At 36.8% G+C, this 27,186-nt stretch overlaps 1 long non-coding RNA gene across 3 annotated transcripts in view; it reads left to right on the top strand.

Annotated features, from left to right (window-relative positions):
* LOC149917917 (uncharacterized) overlaps nucleotides 1–27,186 on the top strand; it is a 76,658-nt gene that overhangs the window by 34,264 nt on the left and 15,208 nt on the right. Inside the window, exons 3-5 of one of the 3 annotated variants that reach the window (XR_016467054.1) lie at nucleotides 5,521–6,160; nucleotides 6,541–6,722; nucleotides 7,072–7,240. The exons of 1 other annotated variant lie outside the window; for it this stretch is intronic. This is a non-coding gene — a long non-coding RNA (uncharacterized LOC149917917). Of the gene's footprint in view, nucleotides 1–5,520; nucleotides 6,161–6,540; nucleotides 7,241–27,186 lie in introns of those variants that run through there. One more of the 3 variants, XR_016467053.1, reaches the window with a different exon arrangement.

The following is a 27,186-nucleotide window of genomic DNA, read 5'->3' as shown; positions in this document are numbered from 1 at the left end:
AAATACCCTCTTCGTACTGTGTTTTAACCAACACGCTAGATTTTATTTAGATAGAAGTATGGCAGGGATGCACCTCTGTCCTGCTGATGTTATGAACTTTGCAAGAAAGACCTTTGTGGTCTCCTGATTATTCCCCCTTAGCTGTAGTAGCTGCCCAATTCCCAGGCCTCACAGGTTGCTGCTGCAGGGAGGAGACTGTGGTAACTGTCAGATATGTCATTGATACAGTCCTATTTAATTAAAATAATATTCCACTAATTTAAATTTCTCTGAACACCCTCAACTGTTTTTTTGTTCAGTTCCAAGTCCTCCAGCAGCCAGCACTGTGCCCAAAAAGCTTTCTGCTTTTCTTTGAGGGCCATGCTGCTGTCTTCACTAGCCTCTGTGGACCCATCTCTGGACTGTCTCCTTGCTCTCCTGCATGTTTTTTTTACTTCTGACATGAAGTGGTTGTTCTGAAAAGCAAAGTCCAACTCCCACTTCTGCATTTTACTCTGGGGGAGATCCTTCAGGCTGCATGGCCCAGCTCCTCCTCCAGCTTTGTCATGCTGATTCGCAATTTAGCCCGTAGCTTCTATTGTTGTATTTATTGCTAAACAAAAGGAGTATTTTTTTTTTTTTTGCTCTCTCACTGCTTAAGCTGAGTAGAAGATAGTTGTCATGTCCACTAGCTTCCATGGGCTTTGTGGCTACTCGCCCAACAGAGGTCTTGCGTGCTGAGCACCACCTCATCTTCAGCAAGGCATTATGCAAAGAGCTTGGTGGCCTGGCAACTTCAGCAATCTTCCCTAGGCTGCATGCATCTTATATTCCTCTTCTAATAGGCTGCTTGTTCCTCACCGATTTAATGGTTGACTTCTGATGTTTTTGGATGAGTCAGATGTCTGTAATAGTGACACTACATCTATGTATGTGGTAAATGTGAGAGAAAACAGATGTCTATAAAAATCACTGAGTTTGATTTGCAACAGTGAACAGTATTTTGATTAATCATAGCTGTATAGCTAATGTGTACTACCTCTCTAGTGGGGGGTGGAAATTACTTCTTTCACACCTATGTGACTTCTAACTTCATATTTGTATTTTTTCTAAAACTCAACCTAGAGTAGTCTAGAGTTAAGTTTAGGTCTGTTTGTTTTAGGATTAATTGTACAATCACTGCAGTGTTTTAAAACAGTCTCGCAACCTTAAATTTCAACATTGAAAATTTCTGGCAATATCTGAACTTTGCTCATATGTAAAAGGAAATGAACAGTAGCTGCTGAGTAAGTGTCATATATCAGTTGTTCCCAAATAGATTCTTTCCAATACAATATGAATTTATTTGGTCCGGTTTTTCTAAGTTGTCTCAGACCAAAGCTGAATCATTTGCTGAATAGTAGATGAAAGACAGAATCCTAATCCAGGCTTAGTCTGACACTCTGAAGCAAAGAATTTCAAAGTTCCTGAGATCAGAAGGCAAAGAATTTCACAAATAAGTATCAGCCAACTCCTTTTCCTGTAAGACCTGAAGTTGAATAATGAAAGACCAGTGGCAGAAAGTAATAGCTGAACAAAGAAAAATGAAAGGTCTAACCCTATGAACTAACTTTAAGGTCATGAACAGGATCTTACAAAATCAACACAAATTCATTACTGGAAGAAGCCAGAATATAGTCTTTCACACAGTACGATGAGTCAGATCTGATCAAATCATGTATATGCAAAATTCAGAATATCTGGATTTTGCTAGTGAAATTAACAGGCAGTGTAGGGAGAATTTCCCTAATGAAGCTTCTAATTTTCTGGAGATACTTCTCTGGATTGCTAACTATGGTCTGGACAAATCATGAGACAAAATAAGCACTTTATTTCACAAGTGTCTGTGTGTCCTGTAACAGGATTTTGGGAGATGGACATACAGTCTGCAGTGCCAATGTTATTTTATTGACTCACCTACTTTGATGTGGAGGTTTCAGGAACTCTCCTGCTCTGTAGAATCCTTTTTAAGCCCACATCCTCTGGCTTAAATAAAGACTATAGAATGTTCTAAATGCAGTAACAAAGGTCTGTTTTTTTTTTTTTTTTTTTTTTTTTTTTTTAAAGTATGTAAGATATAAATCTAGTAAATGGGCACTGAGCATAAGTATTAGATGTCTTTCATTTTTTGTACTTGATTTTGAAAGATGGCATTTCTCAGAATAATGTGAGAAGACTTGGAAAGCTGATTTATTCCTGTTGTAAGATAATTCTGCAAATGACTCAAAAGTGCAGTAATTTAGAAATCTTGAGGTTCTTTCTATATCTCGATTTATGCATTCAGCAAGCTTTTAGTGAAAATATATGAATCTTTGGTAATTACTTTAATTCATGAATAGAACTTTAACTGAGCTGAAGACATGAATGTACCTTACAGTGTTCAGGCTTTGTGAGACATTTCTGCTAAATCGGCTTATGAATTTCCTTTTGATGAGCTTAATTGTTGACAGATTTTTCAAAACCCAGCAACAGCTTTCTTTGCTAGCTAGTATTCACATGAACTGGATAGTCTTGTGAAGCCCTTTATTCAATTTGCATAATATTTTGCTTCTTGTAAGATGAAGCGAAATCCTTTGTACTGAAACCAACGTTAGACATATTAAAGGCATAAATCCTAATCAAATAAAAGAAAATAGAAAATTCACCCTCCCAGCTAGTTCTTCAAGATTTTAGGGTATGTACAGCTAGAAAAAATACATATTTTTTCTTTTTTTTTTTTTCTTTTCAAAGAACTGTTCTAAAAAGGGTCCTAAATAATGTGTTATCTCCTATTTAGAGAAGATATTTTCCTGGTTACTTAAGCACATCTGTAACTGTGCTTTTCATCTGGGATCCCTCAAGTCAGAATGCATTGCAAATACTAATATATTCATTAAACCTAGTAAGCTTTTTTGTCCGTTTGCATACAAGGGACAAATTTTACATCTTATATATCCAAAAGTTTTATTGCTGGTGGTAATGTTTTAGAATTTCTACCTTTGAATACTATTCCCAGGGTGTATAGGTTGGAAGAGAATTAAATGTAAAATGAAGAGTGGGATCTCTGGCCATAATGATAGTTGTGGATATCTGAGGGTAGTGAAGCATGCAGAAGCCTTGAAAATAACTGACCCTCTTTTCTTCCAAACATTTCTGAAGAATTCTTGCCCGTTAATAACGCCTTAAAAGTAATAAATTCTGGGATCTGTGTATTCTAGCCAAATGAGGCCGCATCCCACAGTCCTTGCTTTGTGTTTACTGGAGTAAATCTCCCATTTGCTCATGATAGGATGAGGTCTGAGAACTGAGTAAGGATGGCAGGATGGGAATTGGTTTGTCACCTCTGACAGTGGATTTGCAAACTGCTGGAACCACAAATGAGCTCAGTGTTTAGCAAGATGGTGGATGCCAGCATGAAGCTTGGAAGTGCCAATTTTAATTAAAACCTGCATTTTCAAATCAAGTTCTTAGTTAACAATGGGTGGGAAATTCTTCCCACCATATAAATTTTCTGAATGCTGTATTGACTGGCAAGATGGGGGCAGCTTCTCTTTCCACAAAAGTACTGCTACCATCACCTCCCCCAGCCAGAAGAAAAAGACTACATTGTTTGTGGAAACTCTCCTTGTTCATGTCCTGCATTTCAGCCAGAACAGACAGATTTTATTTTGTCCTCCTCACCCCCCTTCCTTCATTGTTAACAATGGAGCAAACACATGAGATTAACATGGCTCTTGACATGGCTCAGTTGTTTGCCATTTGGAAACTACAGATTCCTCAGTTGTATAATTGTAAAAAAATAAAAAATAAAAAAATAAAAATTAATCAAAAGAGTCAGTCATTTTCTGTTTATTCTAAAGATAGGGAGAACAAAGTAGTAGGGGAGAGAAGAGGGAAGCCAACAACAAAAAAACAAATTAGTTTAAGAACCAGCATGTTCCCCTTACTTTAAGGAACACAGTAAACATTTCAAAAGTGCATGCCAGCTCATTATCTAACTCAGTCTTCACTGACTTCATGAAAAACAGCAGCAGTTAAGCAATTTTTGCCAAAAGCAAATTTGGGTACATGTATTGCTAAAAAAAAATGTGACATCCACTCCATACAGGTTCCTTAATCTGCCACGCAGGGGCAAATCAACATTTCATTGTTATCCTTTCTTTCTGATGTTTAGCCCTTTCTTGATTGCTCTTCTAGTCTGTTTTGAGCATTGTTTATCCAAAGCTCTGGTATGACCTATGACTTGAATTGTTGGCCAGAAATGAACCTCTCCAAGTGTTTAAAGATGCAGACACAGCATCAGAAATACAATATGTGTGGTAATATCTGTTTGAAAATACCTCTTTTACAAAGTTTATTGCTTAAAAAAAATCTGTTTATGAATTCCTTCATTACCTAAGTTTTAAGACTTAGTTTGTCATTAACTTCACTTATTTTTTTTAATGAATTTTGTTTTGAATACTCCAGGTAGCTGCCTTTTTCATTCAATTCAGTGTATACTGTAATTTACAGGTATATTCAAATGCTTTGTCATAATAATTTTAGTAAAATGTATATTCAGTTGTCGTTATTTATTGTGATAACAATGGATACAATGGATTCCATTAATTCTTTCATATTGATAAGTTATTAATTCTTTGGGAAACACATATCTTTCTATGTCCAAAGCATATTAATTCATGAATACTTTGGATCCTATTGAACTTTGTTTCCTTTGGGAATGCCTCTTTATTTAAGAGAGGTGCAAGCATCTGTTGAGCAATTGTTTTATTAAATAGTTTAAAGAATATTTTCTTTTGAAACAGTGCAGGCTTTTTCCCATTGCCCTTACATTGTCTGGTATGTGCATTGCTGTCCTATTGGCATTGTTTTTTCTCACCTTAAAACTTTCCCTTCAAAATTAACATGACAATCCAATTTTGCTTTAGAATTTATGTAATATTCTGCCATATGCTTAAAATGCAAAGTTGTGCAGTTCTGATTGATAATCAGTTTCTCTATTGCACATTATTATTCTTTATGAGTAATGATTATTGAAAAAATTTTCTTTTTTTTTTTTAATATACAGTTTCTGATTTTTTTTTTTCTGAAAAAACAATCCACACTGATTCAAAATTTCTTAATAAAATGGGGCATTTTTTTGCTAGAAAACAATGCCACTTTCTTAAGGTTTTTGAAATATTTATCTCATTTTCCTTTTGGGAAAAATAAAACAGCTGGTGAAATTAGGATTTCAAAATGGAAAAAAAAAAAGAGCTTAAGTAAACAGCCATTTATCATTTTATCAAAATGAAAAGTGCTGATGAAATTTAAATATTCTCATTTTCAATAATTTTCTACTACTTCAAATATTCTCTTTGCTATTGTTGAAATTTGAAATCCTCATGAAGACCAAGTGACAGACTGTAAGTTTCTCTTTCTCTCTTTTTTTTTTCTTTTGAGATAGTTACATCTGAAATAGAGTATATCAATAGTATATCAATACATTCCAATATTTATTTCATGTCTTTCTTTGTTCTTAAGGAAAGGTTGCTTTGCTTCTGTGGCGTGGTTACTTCAGTTTATGCAGTACAATCTTGAAAGCACATTTACATGGAAAACCAAAGTATTACACTTTGACTGCAGTTTTTAAGTAACAGTAGAAAGGACATTGGCATTGCCAGTAGAAAGAAACGTGAACATTGACTGTGAGTGTTGGTCAGGAAAATGTCAAAAGAAGAGCATAAGGACAGCAATCCGCAGTTGGACCAAAGGTTGTTCCAAGACTTTGTATCTGATAGCAGTCAGCAGAATATCCGTACGGACAAGTGTAAGAAGCAGGGCAAATATAGAATTATTCTTTCTGCTGGTATACTTTCCCAGCTTCTGACAGTCAGCAGTTTTGGGACTCCCTGTGCCGAAGTTGCATCTTAACCATTGTTTTTATGGACCACTGAGTGTGGAAGCAACAATAGGAACAATGGATCACTGTTCAGCATCAGTGGCAACTGCGCTTAGAAATAAGTAACAGTGCCACTTCAAAACGCTTGACATGGACAACAGAAAGAGAAGAGCCAGGAAATTGTAGCAGCACTAAAGCCACACCCATGGCCAGAGGCAACATCTCGCAGCTCCTCCAAGTTGTGAACTCCTTGGGAGCTGAGAATCCCTACCATGCGGAGAGGTAGGAGCCAAACTCACCCTTATATAAGGCAGCAACTTCTGCCTCTGTGGGATCTGCATGGGATTTGGTGTCTTGTTCTTCAATGTAGGGGTTCCTCCATTTGTGTTTCTGCTGAGATTCTCGTTTGGTGAGAGTTGGGTGACCCTGCCCCATTCTAGTACAAGATGCTACTGGTCAGCTGATCTCTGGTAGTTGAGAGAGACTTCCACATTCTCTCAGAGTCACTGTCTAGTTCCTGTTCAACCATCTGTCCCATTGGAAGGCAATCACTTTAGCCCTCTTTAGGGGCTGTCAGCCTACATCCCTAATAAACGTCTGCAGTATTCTTCATGCACAATGGTTGTCCTCATATGTGATCAACTGCATGTTTCTTTCTACAGCAAAGCATCTGAAAAGTGACAGAACCTGAAGAAAAAGGGAATTCAAAATCTGGCTCTAAATTTTCTCCTGGACCAGTCTGTTCTTCTGTATCCACGGTCAAGTAGGTTTCTGCAGGAGTAGTTTATAAGCCCCACCATTAGCCTGTCTTTCTGCATGGTGCAGCGACTCCTGCTAAGATCCTGTGAGTATTTTGTATGCTGTTCTTCTCCCTGCAAAGTAAAAGCACGCTGAGACACAAACTAGAAGATCCTCTCTATTGTGAACACAGCACAGGAAGGCAGTTGTGATGGATAGGAGCTGAGCTGTGATCATGCTGCGGGTAGCTCCTGCTCTGTTTTGGAGACAGTATGTGTATGATTAAAGTTGCATACAGAAGAATATGCCCAGGTTTCTGAACAGTTCCTTGCTGCCCCATTCATTTCAATATACCCTGATCATAACAAGAGTATAGTTGTCTGCCTCTTCAGCCCCTCTTTCTTTAATTTTACTTCGGCAAAAATTTCACTGAATCCAGATAAAATTTTTCTTAGGTGAAAACTGTGAAGTCCTCAGGAAATTTCAGAAGCTGAGACCAGGTAAGAATGAAAATTTTAACAGTGCCCACAGTAATCACATTTGAAACCAGTTTTGTATCATCTCCTCTCGTCCTGGTATCAGTGATGTTGTGAATGACAAACTTTATTTCCTTTTCCAGCTCCATTATTTTTACAGCATTCCTTGTCTTTTAAAAAAAGCAAATAAAACCAAATTTTTTCTTTTTCTTTTTCTCTTTCTTTTTCTTTTTCTTTTTCTTTTTCTTTTTCTTTTTCTTTTTCTTTTTCTTTTTCTTTTTCTTTTTCTTTTTCTTTTTCTTTTTCTTTTCCTTTTCCTTTTCCTTTTCCTTTTCCTTTTCCTTTTCCTTTTCCTTTTCCTTTTCCTTTTCCTTTTCCTTTTCCTTTTCCTTTTCCTTTTCCTTTTCCTTTTCCTTTTCCTTTTTTTCTTTTTTTTTTTCTTCTCTTCTTGAAGATAAATTGGAACATTTTAACTTTAAAAGACTGTTTACTTTTGCAGTGTTCAGGGCTGTGGCTACATGATTAAACTCTCATGCTGATCTTTAGCAATTCAGGGGTCAATGTTTTTGAAAGAGTAGGAAGGATTGTAGTGGTATAAAACAGTGTGTCTGCTGCTCACTTTGCTGAAGAAAGCTGCAAGACTGAAAGAACAGCATTTATACAAGTGAGTAAGTCAGTCTCAGGGAAGTAGCAAAGTACAGACTGTGAATTACTGTTACACACAGACACACAGACATCTGAAGAGGATTTTTCTCTTTTGTTTGTTATTTAAATGTGTATACAATTTCTGTACCTGCTAAATTTTGGGCCAAAAAACTAATTCTTCTGAAGACTGAACTAAACCACAGCTTCAGATGTGAAGGGCTGTTGCATTAAACCATTGTGCTGTCTCCAGAGAGTTCGGTCAAATGAGGACAAGCTTGCAGCAGGTGCAGTTTCCTTTTAGGAAATTGGTGGTGTTTCTGAATTCTGTAATGTGCTGGTTTTAGTCTCTACAAAATACAGCTTGCATTTTGTTATAACCAGTAAGGAATCATGCATCTGGAACAGAGTAATATATTTGAGCAATTTATTACATTTAACTGCAATCTGGTTCAGATCCTCTGGTTGCTTTCAATTTGAGCAGCGCAACAAATGTGTTCCCAGTCTCCGTTTTTATCACTTATTGTATCGTTTAACAAAGGTCACAGTGACCCAGAGAAAGCTTAAGAGGAATGAGTTGTGGTGGACCTTGGAAATGGAGTTTGACTGTGATTATGGTGGGCCTGAAGCCAGGGCCAGCTCTCCAGTATGCCTTCTGTTTGCACTCAGTTTTTCTGGGCTGAATTCAATCATGCAGCCACATCTATGGATGAGGCAGAAGTCTGTGATAATTAGTACATCTCTCTTCTCTGATGAGTTTTTCAAAAGAGTACTTTAAATTGTTTACTTTTTTTGTGGTTGGCTTGTTGAATTAATAACAAAAATGTAGCCACTGTTGAAAAGAACTATCTTCCCATAAATGTCCAAATGTTCAATTCTGTGCTTGCATCTTGCAAATCTTGTGGTAAACATTTTCTTAATTTGGACTCACTTGATCATATCAATATATTCTACACCACGTTGTAAATTTATTTTTTATCTGTTTAGATTTTTGATTAACCCTGCCTGATTAGACTAATGCAAAGAGTCATAAATGCTGGTGTAAGCTGATATTCACTTAATGATTTTACAGTGTTTCTCTTTCATGTAGTGACTACTTTTTTAACAAATAGAATATTTCAAAACCTATAAATAGTTGAATCAGTAGAAATCTAGTAAGTGCTCTGATGGTAACTTATTTCATGGTTCAAATGTGCCAATCTTATCTGATTTCCAAAAGTTTTCAGATATAAATCCTTAATAATAGCATTGAATTCACAGACTTCTGTAGTATGCTTTATACAATCCTTTGCAACAGTACAGAGTCTATTCCATAAGGTAGCTGTGTATATATAGACAGAATTATAGGTGTTAGTGTTTCCAGCTATAAAATAGACAAGGTCAATTTTCTAAAAAATACTTGGAGTTTTGGGGTATCATCCAGTTTAAAAGAGTTTTTATTTATTTATTTTTTTTAAGATAGTGTCCACATCAGATACGTATTTTTTTTTTCAAATGCGGATGTTCTCCTGGCTCCATTATAAAACTTGGTTCTGAGTTCGTCAAGTTGTTTGTGCTCAAATCTTACTATTTTATGGGCCACTGTGCTGTTGTACTGTTGGTTAGCATTTCTCTGGGTAAGAAATAATCTGCAGTGCCTGAGAAAGATGTGTTCAAGTACATGGCATACATTACTTATGCTGTATGTTGAGAAATGATTGTATCTTTGATACATAACCTATGTTCTGCCTTGTCTCCAGTTGTAGTCAGCACACTTTCTCTATTAATTCTGTTACTGTTTGTGCAGTGGAGATCTGGAAAAGGAGTTGACAATCTGATATACTTATCTCACTCAGTTTCTCCCCATGTGTCCATTCAGTGCACGTATTGTGCATTTCTCTTTTCTTTTATATTGCAAATACATATGTAGAACATTGATTTTTTTTTCTATGAGTTCTCCAGTGCTATTTTGCCCAAATTATGAATAGAACAGATTTCTTCTTTCTTTTTGTGCTTCCTAGTATGCTAAGAGTCCATAGGCAAATCAACATGTTACTATTTTATGACTTGTGTTATTATACCCCCAATATATCTGGCACTTTCCAGATGTAGGGACAAGTTTCTTCTATGCTGTATTTAGAGCAGGAGATCAGACTAAAGGAAAGTGTATTCGCTGACCTAAATCTTGGCATTCCTGCTGTTGCTTTGTTCCAATGAAAAAGGAATACTTCCACATGTTTAGTAGTATTATTATCAGCCATTTGTTCCAGATTTATACATTATAATAAACTGGAAAATAAAACCAACAATAAAGTTTGGATTTGAGGTGGAACCCAAACACAAGAGACTGAATCAATTACAGGAAATAATACCTGAAGCTTTACATTTATGCAATCTCGAAAGACAAACTTTAAAAAGGAAAAACTACAAGCTCATCAAGCTCATGTGAACTCAGCTGCTCAGCAGTAACAAGCTGTTATTAATGTTTTTTTTTTTTTTCTTCCTGAAGTTCCTCTTTCAAAAGGAAATCTCTAGGGATTATTTAGCCTAAAGTATCTAATTTCTCTTCTAAAAGTAAATATTCTTATTTTGTTGTTACATATAACCATAAATATAAATATTTTATTTTGCTTCTAACTGCATGATATACAACCACTTTCTGCACAGGAAATACAATTACTGCCAATGCTATCATTATTTTCTAGTCATGTTTCAAATTTGAATTTTATAAATCCAGGTTTTTGCACAACTATACTTTTTCTGTCCATGCGCTCAGTTCTGATCATTACTGTATGTTAGATGGAACAGAAAAGCCCTTTAAAAAGTCATAAACTACATTAAAACTTTTTACCAGTTAGGTTCGTAGAACCTATGGGACAAATATATTAAATCATATTAATATATTTTTCCAAAACACTTCCCTTTCGTACCTCCCTGTTTTTTGTATTTGGCTACAAAATAAACTGTTGTCTCTAATCAAAGTAAAAAGATACAGTATTCATTGTTTCAGTATGCAATGAATTATGAACAGTTCAATTCCATGGTTCTGTCAAAATATGATTAGCTTCTAGTGAACTTACGACAAATGTAACTGTGGAGTTGTTTTCTGTTAAAAAAAAAACAAAAAAAAAACAGTATGTAAAAATATATTGGGCCCTTTATTTACCAGAATCACACAGAGTAAAAGTTTAACTATCATGTCAAGGCTATCTTCCCAATAACACAACAGGAAAACTTAAGTGAATTGGAGAGCAAAGTACACATGTGTTTGCAACTAGCATTTTCATAAGATAATTCAGATTTCGCTATGTACTTTTGCAATGGCACTAAGCAAGTTGATTGATGTGGAGATGCTGAGTAGAAAATGGAGGAGAAATCATGGTGTATTACCTCCTTGCTTGACTCATAGCTCCTTCACCATACTTTGGTAAGCCTTCTATCCGAAGACAACTAATTTATGACAATTTATTTAGTCTTATTACCCCTATTTCAAATAGTGTGTAAAATGCAGAGTGTTAGGATTCCACTTATGTACGAGTGATCTGACTAGCGGCTTGGCCGCTATGTGGTAGCCAAGCTGGTGATCTCACAGAAGGTTGAAGTCACTTCTCATAGGCTATCAAAGTTACGTTGCAGTGAAGAGAATTTAATGAAGCAAAACCTGTCCCTGTTAAGGTCAAAGATAGTTTTGCTGTTGACTGACTCTGATAGCTTAAGGATTGGTATAAATTGTTTCAGTATCTCTTAAGATTTGTTTCTTGAGAGCTTTTTGTGCAAGTGGGTCCCTTCTCCAGTATCTCTGTAGCTTGCTGGACCTTGCTGTGCAAGGGTTCATGTGGGTGCCAAGAGCAGCTCATTGGAAACTCCATTTGTATATCACAGAAACACATTATTTCTGAAAATACAAATAAAATGATGCATAATGGTATCTGGTGTATAATGGTATCTGTTCACGTGGTAGGAAGGAAGGGATGCCATTCAGAGGGACCTTGACAGGCTGGAAAGATGGGCCCGGGTGAACCTGATGAGGTTCAACACGGCAAAGTGCAGAGTTTTGCACTTGGACCAGAGGAATCCCAGGCATCCCTACATACAGACTGGAAGGAGCGGTCCTTGAGAGCAGCCCTGTGGAGAAGGACCTGCGGGTCTTGATAGATGAAAAACTTAACATGAGCCAGCAGTGTGCCCTTGTGGCTCAGAAGGCAAATGGTATCCTGGGCTCCATCAGAAGAGGGGTGGCCAGCAGGGACAGGGAGGTGATTGTTCCCCTCTACTCTGCTCTTGTGAGGCCCCATCTGGAATACTGCGTCCAGGTCTGGAGCCCCCAGTACAGGAAAGACAGGGAGCTGTTGGAGAGGGTCCAGAGGAGGGCCATGAAGATGATCAGGGGACTGGAGCACCTCTCCTATGAAGACAGGCTGAGGGAGCTGGGCTTGTTCAGCCTGGAGAAAAGAAGGCTGTGGGGTGACCTCATTGCAACCTTTCAGTACCTAAAGGGAGCCTACAAACAGGAGGGGAATCAACTCCTTGAAAGGGTTGATAACTGCAGGACAAGGGAAAATGGTTTTAAGTTGAGGGAGGGGAGATTTAGGTTGGCTGTCAGGGGGAAGTTCTTTACAGAGAGAGTGGTGAGGTGCTGGAACAGGCTGCCCAGAGAGGTTGTGGATGCCCCGTCCCTGGAGGTGTTCAAGGCCAGACTGGATGGGGCCCTGGGCAGCCTGGTCTAGTATTGAATGTGGAGACTGGTGGCCCTGCCTGTGGCAGGGGGGTTGGAGTTTCATGATCCTTAATGTCCCTTCCAACCCTGGCCATTCTGTGATTCCGTATCTTAAAATTTCTGGGTAAGATTTTAAGAACTTTTCTGTAAAGACATCAGTTCTTTTAACTAAGTGATGTATGCCACAATGTCAGTTTAAAAGTGATATAATTACATTTTATTATGTGATTTTGTGGAACAAAACACTTTAGAATCTCATAGGATTATATAAATTTATCTTTTCTTATTCATTGGCATTATATTAAATGTCAGATAAAAAAAACAATTTTAATTTTATTAAGGAAATATATTTTTAAAAAGATTAAAGCTTTGCTTCTGTCTGCTAAACTAGCATTAAAAGAAGGTGGAAATATATTTGTAGTTAACTCCAGAGTGCTTGGTGTCAGAAGAAATGTCACCCTGAATGTTTTTTAGGAAGGTTGCCTCTACCAGATAGGAGCTCAGAAGTGGTGATTGTCATTCACATAAGTTTGTGATGCAAGTCTCTGGGGCCATGCTGAATTTTGGCAAGAGGCAAAGAGCAAGTCCTTATGAAAAAAAACAGTCCTCATTGAAATAGTAAAAATATGTTGATATTGTTTTAATTCTTTCATAACATGCTAAATTAATTTATTTGGTTTTGAGCCTTTAAAAGTGTAATGCCATCAGGGAATGTGTTTTTCATGTAGTTCTCTTACAAATGCATTAGAGTGGTGAGGAGAATAGTCTTTGAGTAAACAATTAATCATCCACTTTGGGTGACTGGAACGCAGAAGACTTTTTTTTTTTTGATGGTTCACAATCTGAGTAGTAGTCAACATCTGTGCAAAGTGAGCTTACCTGAACATTTTGCAGGTTTTTTGCACAGATGCAGAAAACTGTCGAACATGCATGACTGAGGGGTATTAGATTGTTTGTAATTTCTTGCAAAGTACACAGTCAAAATTCTTAGCATTTGGTAGATGCTTTTGTCAACTTTTCATGTTTGGCTAGCAATACATAGTTCAACTGTGTTTCTTCCAAACCATTTAAATCATTGCACGCTATTCTCTGGACTAGACCATTAATTCTGAGCAGTGAATGAAACTTATTCGTCAGTTAGCTTATTGTTCAGCTGGATTATCTGAGAAGGAGAACCCTATTAAGTAAATTCAAGTATATTCATATGTTCTCTGTTCAATATACAATTGGTAAAAAAGAATATCTCATTTTTTTGTTCCTCATTGTTCCATTCTTCATTCACAAGATAATGGCTTAAGATGTCAAAAAAAAAAAAAAACCAAAAAAAAAAAAAAAACACCAACCCAAAAAGCAACTTTGCAGCTTTTTGGAGAGATTACTGACACCAAAACTGAGTACTGTATTGATTCTTTTCTGTTAATATAGAGCAGTATTTGATCTCTGAAACTGTAGATGTTAAAGAAGAAAGAAACCTCAGATTTTCCCCAGATTAGTTACCCTTTTTCCTCATTACTATAATTAGCTCCTGATCTTTGCCGTACATGACAGGTATTTTGAAGGGAGAAGGAGAACAGAATCCAGTGATAGCTTCTGGAACTGTCCTCCAAATATTATACAACTGTCCTTTTATCGTCTGTAATACATTTCTGTCACTCATACATATCTAGATGTAGAGAAAGCTAGATATAAATAATTTTTGTGGATATTGCAAAGATCAGTGTTAATCTGTGGTTTGGAAACAGTTGATGTATTTGGAAATACAAGAAGAGTTGATGCTTGAACACATCTTGCAGGTCTATCTTAGAATCAGTAGAGTTCTGCCAATGTATGCCATGTTTCTCAGCTAAAAAATCCCCTTTACTGAGTCCACTTACTATTCTTTTTAGCAGACTTTACCTTCTTTTTTGTTTTTTCTTTTGATGTTATGTTGCAATGAAGCTAGCAGTGGTAAAGAATTATAGAAGGTAAATGCTTTTCAATAAAGGATAAATATTCTTATTAACTAAAAGATTGAAATTAGGAGAGTCTAATCTCTACATACTGCTAAATTTGACTTCTGATTTTTATCCTGGAAATGAATGTATCTATTTTTCTCTGTCAAGCTGATAATACACATTTTGGCTTGCATCTAACAATTTGCGATGAATGTTAGCTACCAGCACAAGTCTACTATGGCTACGGCTGAGCTTTTTTGTTTCTCACCCACGTCTTTTTCATTACCTTCCTTATTTGATCACTGTATTTCCAGATGTTCAAGCCATTGACCTGGAAGTCATATTCAATTGAAACCTTTTCCTAAGTAATCACTTTCAGATTGGATTGCCTTTTTATAGAACTATAGACACTAAGACAAGCCATTTTCATCTACGCACATTCATCCAGATCATCTGATGCACCCAACTTCTCTGTCCTATTGAACATGAACTAATTCTTTTTGATTTTGCAATATTTTTTTGTCTTCTGTACTTCTGTCTTGCTATTAGGATGCTATCTCCATGATGGACAGCCAGTTAGCTACTGATGCCAAACTTGATTGTCTGTTCTTAATTTTGAGCAATTACCTTTGTGTTTTCCCTTGTGATGCTCAAAATGCTTGAGTAGAATTTTGTGCAACTAGCCACTAAACAAATCTGTAGTCTCATTCTAGATTATCTTTTCTTTGATGATAGCTAAAAAAAAGCCCCAGGTCACTAGTGGTAGACCACTACAAATGGGACAGCCCAATGTTATTCTGTCTCTTTCTATGCCTATATTATAATTACTTTGGAGCAGGGGGGCATATTTTTACTTATATTGCCACAGCACCTAATGCAAAGGTATCTTCATCCCTAAATAGTGTTTGTAAGTGTGAAGCAAGGTTAGATAAGCTATAACATGTAAGGAAATGTCAGCATGATTCCTTACTGATTCTGAGCACATGTACTACAGAACCCATCAGCACAGAGGAAACTTCAGTAATCATCTGCTACCTTGGCTTCTGTTGGAGGGTTATTATATAAATATGTCACTGAGCATTTCCATTATTTATGCTATCTTTAGCACAAAAATTTCAGGTCATAATTAAGAAAAAAACAACAAACGTGTAAGAGGACTGTGGAAACACACTAACAAATTATCTGACAATGCAGTTGTGAGTTCTCTGAGACATATCTGAAATGATAGAAGATGTGGACATGTGGGAAAGACATTTAGTTTGACTATTCACAGAAGCAGGAACTTCTGAAGAAATCCTGTGAAAAATGGAGCTAAATATTCAGAATGTAAGAAAAAAAAACAGATTACTATTAGCATTAGATAATCCTCAGTGTGACTGAGGAGGTCTAGTATTTAGCTGGTGAATGATGTGCCTCATAGGAAGAATAGAAGTAAGCAAAAGATGAAGTTACACCTCAGTAAATTTAGAAAACATATGAGATGACAGTTTTCACTCTTTTTCTCATTTCTTGCTACAGAACAAAACTCCAAGTCTTTTAAATACGAATGCTATCTGCAGATGAGCTTTTTTTTTTTTTTTTTTTTAAATTAATAGATGCTTCTATGCTAAGGTTTAGTGGTTTTCCATCACCCACATAAATGCTTACATGGGCATAATATTTCTGTCTAGTGCTGAGAGAAAACTGACTCGAGAAGCTGAAATGCAAAGGCAGTTCTGCAAGAAAAGTAGAGGTGAAATTCTGGGAGCAGAAAGAATGGCCAAAGGATACTGAGATCAAAAAAAAAAAAAAAAGCAGAGACAGGATAACAGTTAGAAGGTCAATGTACTGAGAGACTGTCTCTATGAAGAGAGCAAAACAAGAACTTTAACATGGATGGCTAGATATTACAGAAAACATGATAGATGATGATTAGAGAAATGGGGAGAATATGATTCTTTTTTTTCTGTTTCTGTTTTACATGTTTTCACACAAAATTATAAAATGCATAGTCAAGCTCTCAAGCAGGATCGTACTTGAGATCATAATATGTATATTGCTTTAGGAACATGCGTTTTAAATTCACTGTCTGTATTTTCCTGTGGTCAGGAAAAGCAGTGACTTAAAGGGGAATTTGTTTTTGCAAATTGTGGAACAGAGGGTATGAAATTGGAGAGTAAAACAGATTACTTATATTCAGGAAACTTTAAAAATACTCTAAAATGCAGAAGAAAAATATCCTTTCCTCAGGATGCAAAAAGCCGTTACATCTTTTTCTTTTTTACAACACAAGGCTTAAGCTCCTTTAATTTAAATCTCCTTTTATTTACTTTCATTCAACTTTTATTAGAGCAATAAATTTTCTTCTGGGATTAAGAATTAAACAAGAAGTCTTAAAACAACTAATTGTTTGTAAACTTCTTGTCTCACCTTGAGTTAGCTATGAAAAGGAGTAGCTGTCCTCACCATCAAAAAGGAGGTCACCAGATTTTGATGTAATGAACATCAGTTGAACTAGCCTAAATGCCTTCTGTGATTGAAATTTACTTTAAACTGTAAAAGGTCAAGTATTTCAGAAAAAAAAAAAAAAAAAAAAACAACAACAAAACCAACAGCAAACTATAAAATGCTTTATTAATGTTGTGAAAAATTAGTCATTAGAAACCAGCAACAATTCAGATTTTTCCTTGTGGTATTTTGCTTGTGAGAACACTGCAAACTGTGTCATGCAAGTCTGAATCACAGATAATCCACACCATGGGGCATCAGATCACATTGTTGTGGTACTGGCCTTTGGAAGGATGAATATCTTGGAGGTCTTTAGTACAAAGAGATTGTGGACAGTAAGTTCTGATCTCAGGACCAAGGTAGGGATATGTCTAAAGCCTTATTTTCTAGTCCTGTTTCCACCCTTGGATCTGCTGATTTGATCAGGAAATAGGAGGGTTTAGTCCCTGAAACTTTGAGGGTATTAGGCATGTGGAACTGTATTTGTTAGCTGTGTGAAAGAAGAAAAATGTCAGAGGGAAACATCTTACTCTCACCTCCCTTCCCCTGCCAAAACCCACCACAAAACCCAAGAAACACTGTACACAGGCCAGGGACAAACTCACTGTTTATTTCAAGCTACTGGTAAGAAGCTGTTATTTATTTAAAACTTCAAACGTAGTTGCAAAATCATAAGCATAAGAATTCCGCAAAGGATGTGCTCTTTTCCCCCACCGTAACAAAAAACACAGTATGACAAATTAGCAGGGGACTGCAGCAATCAGAAATACCCTAACCTTTGCTCTTTCTTCATAAAGTTTTTAAGAATAAAACTCACAAATACTGAAACTACTGAGGGCAGTAGATGAAGGAGCTCACAATGTTATTGTCTGAACCTGGCTTTCTCTTGTCTGTCTTCATTGTAAGGCTCTTTGAGTGGGATCCAGGGAAGGCTTGTGCATGCAGAAGTGGCTTTTGTTTTTCTGAGTACCTGCCAACACAAGACAAATTGATTCTAAAAAATAGGACACTGACAATCTAGCCATTCTCATTCTACAAATAAGAGAAAAATCTCTACATGCAGTACCACTGTCAATACATAAGTCTGGGTTGTGTGTTGGCATGGGTGCCCAAGAAGAGTCTATCACTTGACACATGCCTTAGATGCCTCTGGTGTCAATGTGGCAGTCTGCAAGGTATTCTCAGGGTCGTAGACATCTGTTATTTTACAGTCCATATCATCAAAAGGTGTTAGAGTTCTTCTAAGAAAGCCTTTGTGTTTGACTTGTGCATTCTGAGGGTTCTGTGAGATAGACGGGGCTTAAGAATTGAGGCCTTACTTTTTCCAGGCACAGCTGCACTGGAGATGTTTGCCCACTTCACTAGTGGGCAGAACAGACACCGCCTGCTAACTATAACTTCTTGCTGGCCACAGCTACAATCTCAGCCTGTGGATTATAAAACTAACTATTGGAGAAGTTAAGGTACTGCAGGACTTGTGTCAGGTTGGGAAGACGTGTAAAGTCTCCCTCTCACTTTAGTAGTCCTACTGGGCAGAGCCTATAGGCTCTGGTGTTGCAGAAGGGAAAATGTTATTTGGTTCAAATAGATGGTTTCTTGGCATGCCCTTTGGTATTAGTTTCCCTTGTTTAGTGTGTGGGTATCATATATGACAAACAGAAAGAGAGAAATTCTTTAGAAAAACAAACAAACAACTCCTCCCTCTTAAAAAAAATAAAAAAGAAATAAAGGAAAAAAAAAAAAAAAGCAATAAGAAACTGTGGTTGTAAAACCACAAAAATTGGAAATGAGGCTCCAAGGCAAGTGTAAGGCTTGAAATTTCTTCTAGCTCTTAAAAAAAATCCAAACCAAAAAAACACCCAAAGCACAACAACTCTCTTTCCATGGATTCCAGTTTCATGATGCTCCCTCACACGCTTATTTTATCTTTTTTTTTAAGGGAAGAGTTGAAATAATGTTTTTAAGCTTTGGCGTGAGATTTTTTGCTGCTTTATGTTCTCCAGAAAATGTTGAATGTATTTTTCCTATTTGAATTTTACTTAGAAATTTGAGAAATACGACGTCTACTCTGCTATCGTCTTCTGGTGACTTCCTGGATATGTTGGAGGAGAAGTATTGATTTCTTTCTCAGCAGAACAGCAGGACTAAAAATATTGATTTTTTTAGTGAAGAAAATCTCATTCAAAGCCTTTGTTAATTGCTGAAAATAGAGAATAATTTATAGCAAAAAGAAAAGAAACAAAAACTTAAGAACAGTCTCACTTTGCAGTTGCTTTTTTCCAGTTGTTTAGTTTTCAGTATCTTGCCATTTTTAATATTATGTGGTCAATTGTAAGAGTCATTGACAGTGTGCTTCCTAATACAAAAGGAAGAAAGTAAGGGGAAGAGAAAGACAGGGAGGGCTAATATTTAGAAAGGAACTGTTTGTGTTTCTAGCACATGGAACACATGCCCGGTGATTCTTCTGTACCTCTTCTGTTCCTTGTTAGGTAAGGTATGGATGAGATCACTTAAACTTTCTTTTTTTCATTGTGCATTGAGGTACAAAAATGTAAAATGCTCACTCAGAGAAGAGGTATGTGATGCTTATCTGAAGATAATACTGTAGAATCAGCCTTGATTAACACCTGAAATGCATAGAGTATACATATTATTTCAATGAGGAAAAGCAAATTTGATTATTTAAATTGGTTGTTCATTATGTAATATTTTGATTTAAGCAACCTAAATGAAAAAAACCTAGATAGCAGTATCTTTCCCCTGTAATATTCCCCTTTTCATGGATTATCAAAGAGGCAAATGTATTTTCAGCTCCACCTTTGCTTAGTGAGGAAGAGGATATCAATAATCAGTTCTGGACATCTTGGCTAATAATCGGTCATGGTAGAAGTGCAGGGAAAAGTGCTTTTGGGAGGTATGGTGAAGATGATTTTTGAATACGAGTTGATGAGAATCGGCAAATTCTTCCTTATCAGAATAGGACAGCAGTCAGCACTGAGGCCAAACAGCAAAAATATCTTTCATGCAATATGGTAATTCAACTGCATGGATACTGCAATGACATCAGTCTTCAATACACAGGTGTCTTGGAGAACCTAATTTCAGTGGAGTTGTAAAGTTGGGTATAGGTAAGAATTATCCAATACAGTTCTGGAAATCTTGGCTAATAATGGTCATGGTAGAAGTGCCCCTAGCAGAAGTTGGAGGTTCCTCCATTTCATGAGTATTGATCTATAAAAACAAACAGATTAAACTGAGATGTTAAGTGATAGACTCCTCCAGCTGCCTCCTGTGCTCTACTTTTCTCATGAAAGTAGCTTTCCATCTGGCAGGAATGGCTGAAGTGCACAAGTAACTACTGATGAGGAGACAAATGTCATTGGCTCAGCAGGCAGTCAGAAAGTTCCCATATCCTGAACATTCTAAGCTGTAAATGATTACAACTGGAGAGATGCTTCAAGAACAATTTGGTCCCTGCTCCTGGCAGTCACTGATTTAAAGATTAGGTGACTGTAAAGACCAATAATAAGAGAGGGCTTCTGCTATCTCACTTCGACTCGCCACCAGTCAGTGATTAAAAATAAATTCATGGTTTGGTCAGTACATTTCCCAGAAGCCTGAGAGTTCGCTTTTGTGCATGGACCTTTATTTGGACAATGCAAAGGTGACCTGAATCTGGGAACAGAAGATTCCTATGTTTATTATTTGTTTCCACATCCTAATATAGAAAAATAATAATGATAATAAAGTAGTATAATAAAGATAATAAAGTAGTATGTACAGGAAAACATGTAAATATGTGAAAACATTATCTGATAAATGTAAATAGCAAATAAATATACTATGTATGGACTTTCTGAGATACTCTTTAGAGTTCCAAGTAGAAGCAAAACAAGGAAGTTCCTTCCTGTGAATGCTCATTGTGCAATTCGTTATGCTTAACTTTTGAGGTGTTGGATAGTTGGATTTTGTGGACAACTTATTTGGTCTGAGAAGCATATTTTGGTAATTTCAAGGAGTAAAACCAAATGTGTCAAAGCAGCTATTTGAAATAAGGTAATCTGTATTTAAGTAATGCAAGAAGATAGGTACGAAGAAGTTTAAATGGGATAGATGATGCTCCAGAGTCGTAAATGGCAAAACTATCAGGTATGTGAATTTCAAGAGACTTAATCTGTTAGAGATGTTCACATGCTGAGAGAATAAGCATTTCAGAAATTGATGGAGTTACTACTGTTTATTTATTTTTAAAAGCCACCACAAAAGGTTCCATCCAGGCTACTGATTGGTGTACCTAAATATGAAGAGTTAGAAAAATGCAGTCCAGTCTGTCTACTGAGATGAAACCTTACATTTTCAACAGTGTTAGACCTAGTCACTTTTCTGTAAAGTAGTCTTGGTTTGTGTGGCAGGGCATTCTTCATCTTATCCCATGAAGCTTTGCCATTGTACAGACAGTGGCCAAGTATTTGCTTTGTCAGAGAAGGGAGTACAAGTGAGGGCTTCCTCACTCAGATTACACAGAGACCCAAGTTTCTTCCCTCTGCTTCCAGAATGTATTGTGCATTTTACATGAAATTGCTGCTTGATACATCAGTAGAAGTGGAAGAAGAGACGTCTCTTTACTTGCTCCTACGTTACCTATTGGTCTTTCTATGCTTCAGTTTTTGTTGTCTGCTTTGAGTTCAGAGTTTCTTTACTGTTTGAGACATTAAGTCTTAAGTGTACTTTGGAGTAGGATGCTTTCTTGGAAGACTTTGAAGTCTGTTAAGCTAAGGGAAGAACTGAGATCCTTTATTGCCTGGGCAACCACTAGGTGTCTGTATGAAGAATCCATCTGGTTTTACAGCTATTTTTAATTGAAAAGTATGAACTCTGCTTATTTTTTTGGAGAGACAGAAATGTGACATGAGTTGAGACTTCTGGATTCTGGATATGCTATAAATCAAACTGCATTCCTGGATGAGCAGGATTTAAGGCGTACTGGTCTTCTCATTTGTCTTCAGTTAGTTCTGGGTGGTTGCCTCCTGAGTACATTGCTATCATGTGCTTGTGTGCTGGCTGCTTTAGATTGCATCTGAAGCACCAAGTTCCCCTGTGTATTGAATGGAGAGCCTGACACTCCATTCTCTTTTTGAATTTTCCCATATGAACTGAGTGACTGAAAGATATATGTTATACTGCCTAGCAATGAAATATCTAAATCTCTTACTGGATCTCATCCAATTTAGCTACAATGCAAAGTTAATTGTAAAGCACAACTGATACTTTTAGCACACATTTTAAAAAATAAGGTCTTACTATTCAACATGTTAGCAAGAGACTCATTATGTATAAGATTCCTGAAGGATTACACTGCAGGAGAAGCAAGAGAACCCATTAAACTGTCAAAATGTTCATATAATGAAATATCACCAAGCAAAAATATAAAAGCAAAAAACTCAAAGCAGAATCAACAAAGCACAACTGCTACTGGCATTCTTCCTGGGATAGTTTTTTCTTGCCTTCCTCACAAAAGCAACAAGTAGCTTACCAGATTCACTGGTACACTCTGGGAATCTTATGGTAAGCATTTGAATCTCAAGAGTGTACATGTGAATCCTCTTCCTGTCCACGTTCATGCTGAATTGAATTACTGTCTGGGGATCTGTTTTCTCTTGTCTTGCAGATCATATTTTCCTTTCTACCACAAGAAAAGGGATGTAAAAATCAGAATACTGGCAATTTATGTACCAACATAGATGTTTGCACAAAAGGAATTTGGTAGTTTTGCAGTTATGATATCCCTAGTGGAAATAATTATCTACAGTTTAAACACTGTAAATCACAGATAAAAGAAGTGTTTAACAGCAGGTCTGCTCTCTCTCAGGAGTCAGTACTTCTTTCCTCCGTAGATCCTGTATTACTTTTTCCCCAGCTTCCCTCCTGCTGAAATAACTGTGGTGCTAATAACAATATATGAGAAATGACTAGATGTGCTAGTTTTTTTTAGATAATTATACCAGTTTTTCCAGTTTTCCACCATTTTTTTCACTTATTAACTCATCGCTGCCAGAAATTGGATTTTCCTAATTAACAAGCCAAAGGGTAGAACACTCCATTTTACTTCTGATGTGTAATTTCCCCTCCATTCTTGCTTAATTGACATTTTGAAAAGCAAACCCATGTCTTTTCAAGAGTAAAAAAAGAAATACAGATGTGTTTTAGGAAAGAGGTGGAAAATTGGTAAAGGGAGGAAAGAAGATGTAGTTGGGCTCTGGACCTTCTATCATTCTGGTCATTCTGAGGTTGTAGGGCAAGGAGGCATCCTGAGTGACTGAACTCCATACATGGGCACAGGGGGAGTTATTAAATGATGCTGATCCTGTGGAGCATCTTTTAATTCCACAGAGCTAAGGCTGCATGTGGTACACTACTGATATGCGTTGATCTTATGGGTTTCCCTGCAGCCTCAATTTCTTCTTATCAAGGCCAGAAACAGAAAGGAGGAGAAAGAGGTAGAGGCTTTTCAAGACTGAGGGTATCATTAGATTCCCTGTTTAAGGACTCAGTCAGCCTTGGTATGTACTTAGGTATACTCTGAACCTGTGGGAAGGGTTGGTGGAAGGTGGCAGAGCAAGTGTCAGCATCTAAATGATAGGTTATCCTGCTACTACATTCCTTCATTGGTCCTGTATTACTTCTTTCCCAGCTTTCCTCCTGCGGTGAGTCCCAAGGAGAATGGAGAATCTCATCTGAGAAGTGTGAGAGTGTGAGTTAACTGTGAAAGGGGAAGGAAATAGGCCAAAAAGATGTTACTCTGGATAGATAGGATTATAGGGAATTGAAGAGATTTGTGAGATTTTGAGATTCTCTGTAGCAACAGAAAGAAGATAATCAATTTACAAATTATGTATAAAAGGTTGAGGATTCCTGTTGGGATTGGTTATCTAGAGGTTTGGGTCAAAAGAAGTCCATCAAAAAATGACAAAGTTGGAAGGTGGGGTCTTGTCACATTGTATTGGATAGTTTGCAACCTGGAAGTGAAAAGGGAAGAGTGTAGGTAGGAGATGATGCCCTTTTTCAGCTTCTACCTGCGTGCTGTAGAGACAAGGGAGACAGTCGTGATACATGCACCCTCAAAACTTATTTTAAGTGCCAGCTGGTAAGAAGGGAAATTAATAGTAAGACTTTATGTCAGCTAGGAAGGGGTAACTCATTTCATATCTTACTCCCATCTCCATAAAGGCCTGTCCAAAACAAATCTTTTGAGGTTAAGAAAGGGATGATTAATTCCTTTTTTATTTTTTGTGCTAATGCATTAATTGGTTCCAGACAGACTGGGAAGAGCAGAGCCAAGACATTGCAAGGAAGGCTGCAGTCCAGGTAATGTGAGGGCTGTTAGGAGGCTGAAAAGCACCAGGAAGTTCATAAAACCTGGAGTCTTTCATTCTCTGAAAAGTTTTGTAGGTCCAGAAAGTCTGAACAATGCCATGTTTTGGGGTGCTTAAAGAGAAAGAAAGAAGAGAAATGTGGAGTTATTCCAGAACTGCTGTGCTGCCTTAAGGGGAACCTCAGGAATTTGCCTCCTGACCTTGGGTAACATATTTCTGGCTCCTATGATCACCCTCCAAGCTGCTGAAGAGCAGTCCTTAGCAGCTGAATGTTAGGATTCCTTGTCCCAGACCTTATGCGTTACCTCTTCTAATGACATAGCTAAGTGCTAGCATTCTTGACTGTTAGCATGTGGGTGGCCCTCTTTATTAGCCCCATCTTGAGCTTGCTGTCTCTCTACTACCCTTTTGGGCTGTGACTTGTTCAAAATCTGTCATTGCAGGATTCATGCTTACTAGGTGCTCTCCCCTTGGAATGGTCTGATTTGGTGTGTTTCCCCAGTACTCATACGGGGAGAAAAAGAGCATAACACCAATCTTAAAGGAGTGCATCACCAAATCATGCCCTACCAGTCAGCAACAGCAGAGTATCACCAAACCACAAGAGCTTTTATATGAGGCTTTTATTTAAAGGAAGTAAAAAACACTGGCTTTAGTCATATTAATTTCTCCTTTTTATTGGCTTTTGGGAATGAGCAACAGCTCAGTGACATGTGTTTGTAACAAATACAGGTTATGAAATAAGTGTCTTTCATTATTTGTTCATTTTGCAATGAAAAGCTCTCCAGATCTGCCTCCTAAATGGTTTAACTCAACATTAGAATTGATGCTGCCAAATACCGACTGATTCAATAGACGACAAGTTTCACATTCCTCTTTTACATGGGGAATGTGATATAGAACAATGACCTCAATTTTCTACTGTGTCCTCAGTTTCACCTCTTTTTGGCTGTCTCTTTTTCTCTGTCAGTATCTAATAGTTTTTGGAGTTGTGAGGGTCTTTTAAGGGCACTACTGTTTAATAATTGGAAAGTATACTCCTTGTGGGTCTTTGGTGACACCTTTTACAACTAATGAGTGTTCAATAGAATGTAATTGGAAGCTCTGATCCTTAGACCTTGACCTCTCTAGACCTTGTATACAACTAAGTGACCACACAGCCCTTAACACTCATTAGGAGTTATCTGGACCCCACTTTACAAAGCTATGTGAGGAAACTGTTTAGATTTAGCCTCATGCCACCTGTTTTGTAATCTGTTGCTGTGCCCTCTGTTGATCCCTCTGTCCTTATAGTAACTGGAAAGCTACCAATGATTTCATTTTAAAGCAAATATTCTAATTCAGGAAGTATAGCTGGTTATGATATTTGTCAGCATATGACTTTCAAAATCCTGTAATTAGGAAAGATTACTTCAGTGTTCAGATGAGATAATGCTCTGAGACTTCTTGTCTTTTTTTTAAAATAAATTTGTCCTGTTCTTATCTCTAAAAGTCTTGTATATCCTTAAAGGCAATTATTACTTTTTATTATTGGCTTAAAAAAATGTATGTTTCTATATGCATTGCTGAAGAATGTCCTGTTGGACATGACACTAATAAACACAAGGAATAGATTTCTTTCTTCTTCACTACTTTTTGAGCGAATATGTGAAAATATTGTTAAATATCCTTTACCTAGACCATAGATATATTCCCAGCTTCTTACTTTTTCCCACTTTATTTTCATCCTAATGAGTTGGACTAGATTTTGTCTGAGTTTTAACTCAAACTACAGAATCCATTACAATCCCATGCCTATTTAGTTATTTATTTATTTAAGATAAAAGCAGCAAATCATGTAAAAAAAGGAAAGGAAAAATGAAATTCTTAAGATTTTTTTTTGATAATTTTTCAGTGGCTTAGGAAAATGATCCAAATATTTGATTGTGATCCTTTCTGGAAGCTGTTACATAGCACCAAGTGTATCCATATATAGAAGGCAGATTTTATTTAAGAAATTGAATGATCTTGTTAGTGCTAATACGTTTCAGTTATTTGTCTTTTGAAGAGTAGTCTGTTTTGAGATCTTCACAGTAAATAGAGGAAATGAAGTGCTGATGTCGTAAGGAAAAATTTAGTATGTCTGGAGAGATCTAAAGCAAAACATCTGGATCAATTTGTTTACAAAGTAGATAAAAAGCACTGTTTCTCCAAGGAATCAGCTCATGCCCTTTCTGAAGAATAATTAAAAAAAAGGAAAGTGTACTATCATCATACACGGGAAGCTCCTGGGACACTGTTTATGAAGGAATCTGAAGAAGGTTTGAAATCCATTTTCATGGGAGATCAGCCAGTTGCTGAAAATGTGGTGTGGTTTTATGATCTTAATTTAGCCTGGCCTGCCCTGTTTATCTGCTTCCCCCACAACCTCCAACTTAAAAAATTTTAGATTTTAGAAGCTGAGGTGAAACACAGAAAGTAGACTTGCAAGAGCTGTATGTGGAATGGAGAATAAACCCGTGGGGTACTGTGATCCATATTTCATGTGCACATGTGAAATTGTCCTCTGGGAAAACAATTCTGAAGCATTTTTTAATGTAACTTATTGAAATTTCAGCTCTTGATTTTTTATTATTTATTTATTTATTTATTTATTTATTTTTGTGGGAGGTGTCAACTTACAGAAAGGCATATGTAGGTTGAAAAGAGGAAAAAAAAAGAAATAGCTTTTATATTCAGGTATTGCAATCTGAAAGGTTGTGCAAATTCATTTGCTGATACTGCATCTGCTCTTGAAAAATATTTTATGTTCTTCCTTTAAGAAATCTAACTATAGCCATTAACATAATCATAGTGATATTTGCTATGACTTCATCACTAGGTAAAATTACAATGGTAATACAATTTAGAATGTTAGTATATTCTCCTGATGGGACTGCAAGTGTTCTGAGAGAAGGGGGTCTTTTAAAGTCTTTTGTTACAG

This window comes from Phasianus colchicus, chromosome 5 (genome assembly GCF_987193195.1).
Source record: "Phasianus colchicus chromosome 5, bPhaCol1.hap1.1, whole genome shotgun sequence".
NCBI lineage: Eukaryota > Metazoa > Chordata > Aves > Galliformes > Phasianidae > Phasianus > Phasianus colchicus.
The sequence above is the reverse complement of the archived record's forward strand: the minus strand, read 5'-3'. Positions and strand labels throughout refer to the sequence as shown.